Here is a 12,775-nt window from a genome sequence, read left to right on the forward strand (position 1 = left end):
GCTGCTGTTGCTGCAGTTTTCGTGTTGCTGCCATGGTAGGGAGGGACCAGTTCTTTCATAAACGGCTACTTCTGCAAGGTGGAGGTCTTCACTAGAAAGGTGGTTATAGCAGGCTCCAGCATGCCTTGTGTCCTAAACCCAGAACCATTCTCTCCCATTTCTCCTTTTTCATTCTGTACAGAGCAGCCTGCTGGTCTACTTCTGCTCCGGTGGTGTCTCTGTTTCATGATTCTTCTAGTTCTTCTCTGGCACTGGGCCTTGGTCAGAGGTACCAGCCCCAGGTCTCAGAGGGAAGGAGTTGGGCTTTTAGTTCATTCCTCACAAAAGGGTCTCTGGGTGCTTTCTGCAAATTGATTCTTCCCCCGACTAAAGTTCTAGACATCTAGGAGGTCATTTGTCTTTGCCGCATCAAATAAAATCCCTGGTATACCTTTTCCCCAGGGCTGGGTAGCCTGATGGCCTGAAAATTTGCATAACTAAGAGGGATAACATGAGGCTGTCACTGCCTCCACCCAAACTGAAATGTAGCTGGCAGCTTTTCTCAAAAAAAAAAACCCAAATATAACAACAACAACACAGTAGCAGCAGCACTAAAACATACATTTTTTGTATGACAGCCTGTTGGAAGTTTTATCTCATGATCCTCACAGCAAACCTGTGAGACTGGTATTGTAGAGTCAGCTCTTTTCAAATCTAAAATATTGCCTTGCTTTAGTCATTAAATTACTCACACCAGCCTATTTAGGTAGAACACATACAAGGGAAAGAAGAAAACTATATCCATAAAAGCTTACTTTTAAGGTTTTGAGAAACATTCTTATAACAGACAGAACTCTTATAGGTACAACTGACAAACTCAAATGAAAGAGATTAAACAAAACCTGGAATTTTTTTGGCTTAATAACAATGAAGTTCAGGAGTATCTGGCTTCAAGCAGGGCTGGATCCAGGTGCTCAGTTGATGTCACCAGTGTGTTGTTCCTATTCTTTCGCTCTGTTCTCCTTGTGTTGGTGTCATTTCCAGGGTCACCCTCTCTCCGTGGTGGTCCCAGAAACTCCAGGCCCACAGGTTACCAGCTTCCTGTTCAGGAGAAAGAGAGTTTCTCTTTTCCAGTAGCTTCAGAGAAAGTCCAAGGTTTTGAGAATCTGGCAAAGATTCTCTCCTTGACCAAACTCTATGCAGGCTCCCCTGAACTCAGCCCCGACTTTTGGGCATCCATGTTCACCTCTGCATTGTCCAATTTTAGTAAGAAGCTTCCTGATCCAGTTCACCCATCCTCAATATCCGACCACCCTCTGTATCTAATTAGGTTCCTTGTCTTCCACCATTCCCCAGGTGATGTCAGCTCACCCTGGCCTGCCTTCAGCATGAATCCTGTTAGGTTTGTTTAGCCAGAATCCACTTTACCCCCGATGTTTCCACTTAGTAATTTTCCATCCACTGATCCCCACCCTGCTCTTTGGCTATAAATTCCTGATTTTCCTTGTTATATTCAGAGTTGCCCCTAATCTCTCTTCCCCGCTGCAAAATCTCATCACAGTAGTGCCTATGTCTATCACAATGGCCCTGAATAAAGTCTGCGTTATCACATTTAATGGGAGTCATGAGTGATTTTTTTCTCTCTCATAACTCATTGGCTCATTGAGCCTAGCTGAATCCATGTGGGCCATGTACCTACCCCAGAACCTAGGGGGAATTGGGAGAGAATAGACAGAAAAATGGGAAGGATGGTCCCTCAAAGGAACCAGAAAGCAAATTAAAATCAACAGATAAACCTTGATGCAACTGTAAAAAGTGGAATGATGTGAGGGCATATTTAGACTCTCTGGAACATAAAATGAATTTCTCTCAATTTTCCTAATTCAGGGATTCTTGCTTTGGCTGCACATTGGTCTTAAAAATTCTGAGGCTCAGGTCATATCCCAGACCAGAGCAATCAAAATCTTTGGGAGTGGAGTCAGGCATCGAAATTAAAAAAAAAATTTTCAAGTGAGGAGGGACTTCAAGGTGGCTGACTAGAGGCACCAGACACCCATCTTCTCCACAAAGGAGAACCCAAACACCAAATAGATAATCACACTTTGAAGGGAATCTCTAAGAGAGAATGCTGGAATTCAGCAGAAAAGTGACAGGACACACCTGAGGCACTAAAGGAGAAGGAGGTAAGGCAGACAGCCTGGCCAGGATCAGCCAGGAGCCTGGAGAGGCATCGGTGCTGGGAAAGTATAAGGAGGACATCACTAGCAGTATATATTTTCACCATGACTCCTGCAATTCTAGCTATGGGAAAGTTGCTTGACCCCCAAGAGTCCCGAGACTGGACTAGGGAGCTCTCTGGAGTCCAAACAATAATAATTCTCCAACAGATTCCAACATAAACAAAATATATGAAATTTCTGAAAAATAATTCAAAGTAGAGATATTAAAGGAGCTCAGTAAGATACAAGGAACTCAGATAAATAATACAATGAAATCAGAAAAACAATTCAGGACATGAATAAGAAATTCACCATACAGATAGATATAATAAAGAACTAAATAGAAATCCTGGAACTGAAAAATTCAATAAATGAAAGAAAAATATAATTGAGAGCTTCAACAATATACTAGATCAAGCAGAAGAAAGAATTTCAGAACTTGAAGATAGGTCTCTTGAAATAGTCAGAAGAAAAAAAAGGAAAAGCAAAAGGAATAAAAAAAGAAAAAAGAAAGCCTATGTGACGTATGAGACACCATAAAGTGACCAAATATTTGGATTTTGGGTGTTCCAGAAGCTGAAGAGAAGTTCAATTGTATAGAACAACTATTTAACAAAATAATAGCTGAAAACTTCCCAAGTCTAGTGAGAGATTTAGACATCTAGATACAAGAAATGCAGATTCCCAATAGATACATTCCAACCAAAAGTGAGCAGGAATAGCTATACCTATATCAGCTAAAACAGACTCTAGGTACAAAACAGTAAAAATAGACAATGAAGGTCACTATATAATGATAAAAGGATCAATTCAGTAAAAAGATATAACAACTCTAAATATATATCCACCCAACATCAGAATACTCAGATATACAAAGTAAATATTATATATATATAGGGAGAAGTAGACTTCAATACAATAATATTAGGGACTTTAGCACTCTACTCTTAGCATTGGGCATATTATGTAGACAGAAAATCAAAGAAAAATTGGATTTAAATTGCACTTTGGACCAAATAGACCTAATAGACATTTACAGAACATTTCATCCCACAGCTATAGAGTACACATTCTTCTCATTACCATATGGAACATTCTTCACAATAGAGTATATGTTAGGACAAAAAACAAGTGTCAACAAATTTGAAAAAACCAAAATCATAACAAGTATCTTCTCAGACTACAGTGGAATAAAACTAGAAAACAATAAGAACTTTGGAAACTGTACAAATACATGGAAATTAAACAACATGCTCCTGAGTGAAGCTGGGTCAATGAAGAAATTAAGAAATGAATCAAAAAGTTCCTTGAAACAAATGAAAATGGAAAACAACATACCAAAACCTATGGGATATAGAAAAAACAATGCTATGAGGGAAGCTTATAGCAATAAATGCCTACATCAAAAAAGTTATTTGTTTATTTCAAATAAATAAGCTCACAATACACCTCAAGGACGTACAAAAGCAACAACAAACCAAACACAAAATTAGTAGAAGGAAAGAAATAATAAATATCAGAATAGAACCAAGTGAAATAAAGGCTAAAAAAAATACAAAGGATCAATGAAACAAAAAGTTATGTTTTTGAAAAGATAAACAAAATTTATTAACTCCTAGCTAGATTAACAAAAAAAAAAAAAGAGAGACACAGAGAGAGAAGCTCCAAATAAACAAAATCAGAAATGAAATAGGATATATTGTAACTGATAGCACAGAAAAACAAAAGATCATCAGAGACTACTATGAATAACTAAATGCTAACAAACTGGAAAATCTACAGAAAATGGATAAATTCTTGGACATATACAGTAACCTGTGAAGATTGAATCTGAAAGAAATAGAAAACCTGCACAGACCAGTAACAACTAATGAGTTCAAAGCCATAACAAAAAAAAAGTTCTTTGCAACAAAGAAAATCCCAGGACCTAATAGCTTCACTGCCAAATTCTACCAAACTTATAAGGAAGCGCTAAAACCAATTCTCGTCAAACTGTTCCAAAAAATAGAAGACGAGGAATTCCTAACTCATTTTATGAGGCCAGCATTGCCCCAACACCAAAATTAGAAGAGGAAACACAAATAAAGAAAACCACAGGCCAATATCTCTGATGAACATAAATGCAAAAATCATCAATAAAATGCTAGCAAACTGAATCCAACAGCACATCAAAAAGATAATACACCATGACCAAGTGGGATTTATCTCAGGGATGCAAAGATGGCTCAACATATACAAATCAATAAGCATGATATATCACGTCAACAGAACGAAGGACAAAACCCATATGATCATTTCAACAGATGCAGAAAATGCATTCCATAAAATTCAACATCCCTTTATGATGAAAACTCTCAACAAACTAGGCATGGAAGGAACATCCCTCAACATAATAAAGGTCATATATGACAAACACACAGCTAACATCCTAATAATGGGGAAAAGTTAAAAGCCTTTCCTCTAAGAATTGAACAAAACAAGAATGCCCACTTTCACTACTCCTATTCGACATAGTACTGGAAGTCCTAGCCAGAGCAATCGGGCAAGAGAAAGAAATAAAAGGCACCCAAATTGGAAAAGAGAAAGTCAAATTGTCCCTCTTTGCAAATGACCATGACTTGTACTAGTTTTGTGTTCCACCATGATGCCTAGCACCGGGCTTTGTGCACTGTGGGGTGGGAGACCCTCACGGTTACCCACGCAACATCAAGGCTATCTTGCTGGCCAAGCCAGCCTCCCACTACGGAGGATATTGAGGAGGGAATCTGAAAGCCACATTTGCCAGTTTCCCGTGCACAAATGCATAGATTCGTGATCCAGTCCTTGCACTGGAGCCTAAAGAGAGTTCTAGTGGGGGGTTCCTGGGAAAGAATCCCTCCTGTGGGAAGCAGGAAACTCCCATATTTCTCAATCCACACAAAGGAGAATGGTACTAATAGCAGTCCCTGCCTCCTCTCCGCCTTGAGCTAGGACCACTGAACCACAGCATCCCCCAGGCTCTCTCTGTAAGCCAGTGAGACCTCAGGAACAAGCCCTAGATGCACATGAATACTCAGGGCTTTGTTTTGTTTCAATTCTGATCATTTCATCAAGTCTGTGACCAACAATTAATAATTTAGAAGAAGATAACAGCCTCTAATAATGGACCTACCCATTCATGTAATCCTGGAAAATATGGCTTCCTGACCCCTCCAGGCAATCAGCACATACCATGAAATATGAAATCCACACATGCATAACTGTGAAGGTTATTAATGATCATAAAACCATCTGACTCTTTCGGAAACCCAAGCCTTATTTCCGGCACAATTACTCCCTGCAGCAGACTGGTTATTCATGATGGAAGATGTATTTCCTTTCCTTTGTTAAAATTTACCAGTCATTGATTCTACTGAACAAGAGTTTTCTCATATCATGGATAAGTGGAAGCTTTTCCCTGGGGCGAGAGCTGCACACAGACAGTTTGGGTCTGGAGATGTCCAGTGACAGCCTCTGATAATCTAGAAGAATTCCTTGCCAGTTCCAATAATACCCATCTGTAAGTGTAAGTTGGCACCTGGGCTGAGTAGGACCTGGGACCTGCATGCTCGTGGAGGGTGAGGTGGGCAACACATCGGCCCTCAGCCCCGGTGCGGTGCCTGTTTGTGTGTGCTGATTACAGTGACAGGGAAATGGTGGGATGCCACACAGGTCGCTGACCAGACTCCACCTGCCGCCCTCAGTGTTCCAGGAGCTCCCTCTCCTTGAACCCCTCGTTCTGACCCTGTTCGCATTTCAACAGGAGCAGAAAGGCTCCTGGTCATCTGCCCTGCCATTCGTTGGACCAGGGCCAGCACTTGATCAAAACTGGACCAATCAGGGCACCTTCCCAAATATTTGAAACCAGAACTGAGAGATGCCAGTTTCTCCCTGGGGGTCCTGGACACGTAAACTCAGGAATGGTCAATGGCCATGTTTTCTGCAAAAGGCCATGTGCACAAACAGAGAAAATGGAGAACCACAGAGAGCAACAGATGCAATTTGGAGGGAAGGGGCACCTTGGGTTTCCTAAGTCCTATCCCAGTTCACAGTCTGGTCCTGAGCTCCAGCTGCATCTCTGCCTTTAGTTTCTAGAAATCATTCATGATCCTCATAACAAATTTCTTTCATTTTTAAAAATTTACACTCACAGCTAGGCGTGGTGGCTCATGCCTGTAATCCCAGCCCTCTGGGAGGCCAAGGCGGGTGGATCGCTTGAGGTCAGGAGTTCATAACCAGCCTGAGTGAGACCCCGTCTCTACCAAAAATAGAAAGAAATTAATTGACCAAGTAAAAATACATATACAAAAAAATTAGCCGGGCATGGTGGTGCATGCCTGTAGTCCCAGCTACTCGGGAGGCTGAGGCAGTAGGATTGCTTAATCCCAGGAGATTGAGGTTTCTGTGAGCTAGGCTGACGCCACGGCACTCACTCTAGCCTGGGCAACAAAGTGAGACACTGTCTCAAAAAAAACCACACAAAAACAAAAAACATTTACACTCGCTTGAGTAGGTTTCTGTGATTTTCAACCAAACAACTCATAACTAATATACATAACATTGTATATTACACGTGAAAAGTTTGCTTATAAATTATTTTTACAATCAAGGGATATTTGCTTCTGAGATATTGACAGGTCATTAAAAACAGGCTATAAAATTACATAAAAAGTGTGATCTTAATAATACAAAACAATGAAGGAATTAAAAAACATCAAAACACTATTTGTGATTACTTCTAAGTAGTAGGATTACAAGTGACTTATTTTCTTCAGTCTTTTTTTCTCTATGTATTTTACATATTTTTAATAAAATTAATACGTGCTTTTTATGATCATAAAATAATACTTGTTTAAAAGTCAAAATATTTAAAATCTTTCTCTGCTTCCCCTTCTTTTCCCCAAAAGATCTGCAGTGGAAGACCCACCTTGAGTCCAAGTGTGTTTACCAATAAAATCTAACCATGTCTAGAGAACATAGGAGGGCTCTGCTGGCATGACGGGGTAGGAGCCGGCTAGGAGGGGACTCACTCAGCACAAGTCAATACACCAAGCTGGCCCATTGACAAAGCCTTGGTTTTTGTCATAGAGAGGTAATTCTCTATGTAGTTGGGTGTCCATCACTCAGACCTGCCCCAGCCAGTGACCTGTGGCTCAGGTCATAGCAATGGAGTGTGTGTTAAAATGGAAAGGGCTCTTCCACTAAAAACTCAGGGAAACAGAGGGGTATAAACAGCTCTCACTTGGGGTTCCTCTAACAGAGTATAACACCTCAAGGAATGGAGGTACTCTGCCCCTATTTTGCTATAGACCACTGTACAGCTTCGACACCATGGGATCTGGGATATTGGCACTGGTGTTGATAGTGGTGACAACAATGCATGGCAGGGGTGGCAGTGTTCAGAAGCAGTGGCAGTCATGCATGCAAGCTACAGCAGTGCCCAGCAGTGCAGTGACAGTTTCTAATTAATGCAGTGGAGGGGAGGAGTCCCACAGGATCTACAGTGATGTCAAAGGCAGCAATGCTCAGCGGGTATGGCAGGCCCTGTGTTGTAAAGACAGCAGTGGGGAAACAAGACGTTGGCAGCCGACTGGATGCTGAGTGCAAGCCCCAAGCTAGAGCAGCCCCAGAAACCCTCAGTGGACCGCTGGTGCCTCGTTAAGAATTTTACCACTGGGCCATTCTCACTAAAGAGAAAGTTGAAAAAAAATTTTTCAACTTTTTCCTTCTTAATCTAGAAGCACACAAGGAAGAGGGACTATTTGTACTGAGTATTGACTTGAGCACGTTGAGTAAAAATATCAGTATCAGATTAAATATAGACAAATATGGGGGAAATATCTAAAAGGATTCTGCACTCAGTTTTATGAAACACGAAAATAAAACATCTATCTCTATAGCAAAAGATAGTGAATGGGTGTTGTTCACTTATTTCTTTAAATTAAAATAAATGTTTAATGTATGGCTATGTCAATCCGTATAATACCCCACAGTAACTGACCTTTTCCAAATTGTCGGCTATGGATTCAATCATAACCAGTACATTGAGCAGACGTCTACCACGTTCTTCTTTCTTTTGAAAATAGCTTTATTCTTTAAAGATTTGGCTCCATATAAATATTGAGATCATACAGAAATGTACAAAGAATAAAGTAAAATTCAACTGTTAGGGTGAACATCCTTCCAGACAGCCCTCTGTGTGCACCTATTAAAATATTACACCCATGGCATCATGCTGCTCTGTTATCCCTTTTTTGTGCTCAATTATATGTCACAGGCAAATTTCCAGGCCATCACATAAAGATCTGCATGTTTATACATCATCCTTTATACGTTATGTAGGTGGAAATGCCATAATTTCTTTAACCAATGATTTGACCCCATTGATAAGCACCCATTATTCACTATCATAAACAAAGCCAAGATGAAAGTCCTTGCCTTTAGATCTCTGAATGTTTTGGCAATTATTGTCTTGGGTGAAATTACAAGAAGTGGGATTGCTGGGTCAAAGGAGCACTCATTTAAAATATTCATTCCTACTGTCCCAGTATGCTCCAAAAATGCTGGACCAATTTATGTCACCACCAGCAGAGCATGAAAGGGCTGAGCTCTAGCCCCTCGGCCCAAGATTTTGTCATCCTTCTGTTTCCTAGAGTAAAACTTCAGAAGAATTCTATTCATCTTTTGTCTACTGTGTTCTTTCTTGCAGATGCTTTTTTGCATAGATTTCATGCTGAGTTTTTTTCTGCTTACCTCTCCATAATCGAGGGCATTTCTACTAGGGTTTACCAGTTGCCTAAAAATAGCATGAAGGCAATCTCCCTGATATCTTTTGCTGTTGGTTTGGTTACTATTTGGACCTTCTTTTAGGATTCAAGTTAAAAGGCTAGAATCTAATCATGACTATCCCCTGCTAATTTATTTATTTCCCAGAAAGATGTGGTGAGATGATATACCCTTGATTTCCCCCCCAAAACTGTCACGGCTCCTGCCACCTGCGCAGTTTGGTCGTGTTGGGGAAGTCCGGGTTTCGCCCTGTCCCCGCTTCTGGGCAGGCCGGCTGCTTTGGCGAGAGGGCAGGCGAGCGACACCCCGCAGTTCATCACATGAACTGGCTTTTCTTTAAGAAAAAAAAGAGTGACTCAACTGAAATGAGCTCAGGCACAAAGCCAGATGCACCGACATCCTCCTGGCTGGTTGGACACTATCTGGGAGAGGCCACCTTCTAGATTGCTGGTGTCCAAGCACTGTCCCCAGCTGTTCCCTCAGAAAGGGTTGGGCCTGTCCTTGGCTAATCCCACAGTTTGGAGTTGACATAATTCTATCTGACTTCTCAGCCAACATCTCTGTCCTAAGGGTCTAGAACCACAACCTTAAAGGCAAGATGCTGCCCTTGGCTGACACAACTCTCTCCTTCGGGGCACAGTGCATGCTGTCCCTGACTGCAATAGACGTACCTATTCTCTGCCACTCTGTCTGCTCAAAAAGCTGCAGGGCAACTGTGGGGTCTCCTTACTCAGAAAGCCATCTCAGAAACCGGAGTGTCAGAGGATGCCACCCACCAGCACAGAGGGTGAGCAGGAGGCAGAGTTCCCTGTTCAGAACCAGAGCCCCCGGAGGCTGGGAGCTCATCCCTTGAGTCTGTGTTTCAGGAACCCCATCCACCAGCCCTTTAAGAAACTGCAGATGGCTGGAGCACGCAGGACCAAGGCTGTGGCCTGATTCTGCAATAGCACTTGGTCTTCCACTGCTGTGTTCATTTTCTGTTGCTACCATGGCAAATTACCATACACTTTAGGGCTTAAGACAACACCTACTTTTTATTTCAGTGCAGGGCTGGAGTTGGACAGGCTCTCACCGGGCTGTGAGCAAGGTGGTGGCAGGACTGTGTTCCTCACCGGAGGCTCCGAGGGAGGATCGCTGCCAGGTTCACGTACACTGTTGGCAGAGTGCAGTACGCATGGTTATAGGACTGGGGTCCCTATTTCCTTGTTGGCTATTGGCCAGGGGTCACTCTCAGGTTTTAGAAGCCACCCACATTCATGTCGCCCTTCCTCTTCAAAGCCAGCAAGAGAGGGACTGGAGTCTTTCTCGTGCCTGACATTTCCTGTCTTCTCTTCTGCTGTATCTCTCTTCCTCTCCCATCAACCAGGAAAGGCTCTTCTGCTTTCAAGGGCTCGTGTGACTCTGCTGAGCGCGCCTGCATAATCCAGGCTAATCTTCCCACTCGAGATCCATAACCCTGGCCGGGCGCGGTCGCTCACGCCTGGAACCCTAGCACTCCGCGGGGCCGAGGCGGGCGGATTGTTTGAGGCCTGGAGTTTGAGACCAGCCTGAGCAAGAGCGAGACCCTGTCTCTACTATAAATAGAAAAACTAGCCAGGCGTCGTGGTGCACACCTGTGGTCTCAGATGCTTGGGAGGCTGAGGCAGAAGGGTCACTCGAGCCCAGGAGTTTGAGGTTGCTGTGAGCTGTGACGCAATGAGCTATGACACAGTGAGCTATGATGTAACACACGGCACTCCAGCCAGGGCAACAGAGCAAGACCCTGCCTAAAAAAAAAAAAAAAAAAAAGAAATCCGTAACCTTAATTACATCTTCAAAGTCCCTCTCGCCATGTAACTTAACATACTCACAAGTTCCGGGGATGAGGCACAGGCACCTCTGGTGGCCATTATTCAGCCGACCATGACCCTTTTGACCAGGATTCAACCAGGAGCACAAATCCCACGTGAGGTCCATCCAAAGACGACCCGCATGATTTCCTCCCCGCCACACCCACCTTCCTGGAGCCAGTAGACCCAGACCTCCCAGCTGAAAACTGCACCAGACTCATGCCACAGGGCATCACCGGCAGGGCGAGGCGGAGCACCTGGCACAGCCAGCTCCCTCCGGAGAGCTGGGGACAAAGCTGGTACTTCCACCCCAAGCCCTGAGCTGCCCAGTCTGTCTGCTCACTGCTGCTTGCTGAAGCTGAGCCAATATGCCTGGGCGGATCCAAGGGCTTTGGGCTTCAGTCCAATATGCCCATAAGCAGAAGGCTCTGCTTTCCCTCTACAGGGGACCATTGGAGGCTGGGGTTAGGGTTTCAGTGGAATTGTAAATATTATAATGATATTACAGCCAGGGACCCAGGAAGGCTAAAATACTGTCCTGCCAATCATGCTCTGCCCCTTGGGGTCCCATATAAGGAGGAGAAGCAGGATGAGAATTTTAAAATGCCATTTTCTTTTTACTATCCTTATTAGTAGCTGACACTCGAATGCAGACGCTGGTGAAAGGATGATGTGTCAGGTGGCTGGGGTATAAGCAAGCTCCCCACTTCCCCTCCTCTTGAATTTAAACCTGGGGCAGCACACGCAGGCACATGTGCTAAGGGAGTGAGCAGACCCCAACCTAACCTACTCACTTAACAGCATATCCAGGGGCAGAGACAGGGCGAAGCCCGTGCTGAGGCGACAGCACAGTCTGGGGCTGCTCACCTCTGTCTAGATAGGAAGAAAAAGCACAGTGGGCCCCAAAGATCAAGACCTTCCCAGGACCAAGGCAGGAAGTAGAAGAAAGTAGCAGTGGGCGTGGATGTCTTTGAAGTACAATAACCTGGTAGTTTACCAGTATAATGTGGCCCAGTGAATATTCTAGACTCTGACCTTTCAGATTAGCACCTGTTCTTCCTTTGGGCAGGGCCAGGAGCTAGGGAGCTAGGAAAGAGTTAGAAAGAGGCTGTGCCGGTGTATGAAGCGTGGGCAGTGGGGGTTTAACCAGGGCCTGCCTTCGTCTACTTCCTGTCTCTACTCAGTGGCTGCCCCCAGATTTCTGGGGATGGAGGGTGGGGGTGCTGGTTGGCCCGCATGCAGGTGAGCCAGACACTTTAGCAATCGGGGTGTGGGGGGGTCCCTGGCCACCATGAGTGCTCGCTGACCATCTTCGTTAGTGGAAGGGACACATCTCCCAGACCTGGCTATAGTCACTCTGAGACCTCCTGGCCTTCAGTGTTGGGGTGAGCTGCTCCCTGAAACATCCACGATATCCCCAATCCTGAGACTCGAAAGACCATGCCGACTCTTTTGCTCCAAATTCCTGTGCTGAGATCTTTCTGGCTTGGTTTGGGAAACACAGATGGTTTCCCATGTTCGATGAATTATCAAGATTCTTTTCAGGAAGTTTTCACTGGTGTCCAGGTCACAGTTAGATGTCCCGCCTGGTGCCGCCCGACCTGCCCCACGCTGTACTGAAATCCCTTTGTATTGGTCTGTCTCCCCAAATAAACTGTGAAGTCATTGAAGCCAGGGACTACTTTTTCTCCATTATTTCCCTAGCTCAGTGTAGCATGGCACACAGCAGGGCCTCAGCTGGTAGCTGTCGTGAATACTAACCATTTGAAACCATATCCTGCCCCCTCCCACCGGGGCGGGGCTCCGGGCACAGGCCAGCATTTCTACACAGACACCGTGACTCTTTGTGACACGGTGGCCTCAGCACAGAGCGGATTTCTCCTACAGAGGAACCGGCTGGCAGTGGCGGCATGAGCGCCCTGGTGAGAAGCCCCGGAAGGAGCC

The 12,775-nt window shown here is 44.1% G+C and overlaps 1 long non-coding RNA gene across 2 annotated transcripts; it reads right to left on the reverse strand.

The window, feature by feature from the left end:
* Window positions 1–982: 982 nt before the first annotated feature.
* LOC142871405 (uncharacterized) lies at window positions 983–12,498 on the reverse strand. 2 transcript variants are annotated; one of them, XR_012919655.1, is made up of 5 exons: window positions 12,174–12,498; window positions 10,616–10,768; window positions 10,034–10,154; window positions 6,368–6,474; window positions 983–1,080 (listed from the first exon to the last, which is right to left on the reverse strand). It is a non-coding gene; the product is annotated as an uncharacterized LOC142871405 (long non-coding RNA). The 2 variants fall into 2 exon arrangements; XR_012919656.1 differs by lacking the exon at window positions 10,034–10,154.
* Window positions 12,499–12,775: the final 277 nt, after the last annotated feature.

Source organism: Microcebus murinus, chromosome 6 (genome assembly GCF_040939455.1).
Source record: "Microcebus murinus isolate Inina chromosome 6, M.murinus_Inina_mat1.0, whole genome shotgun sequence".
In the NCBI taxonomy this organism is placed as follows: domain Eukaryota; kingdom Metazoa; phylum Chordata; class Mammalia; order Primates; family Cheirogaleidae; genus Microcebus; species Microcebus murinus.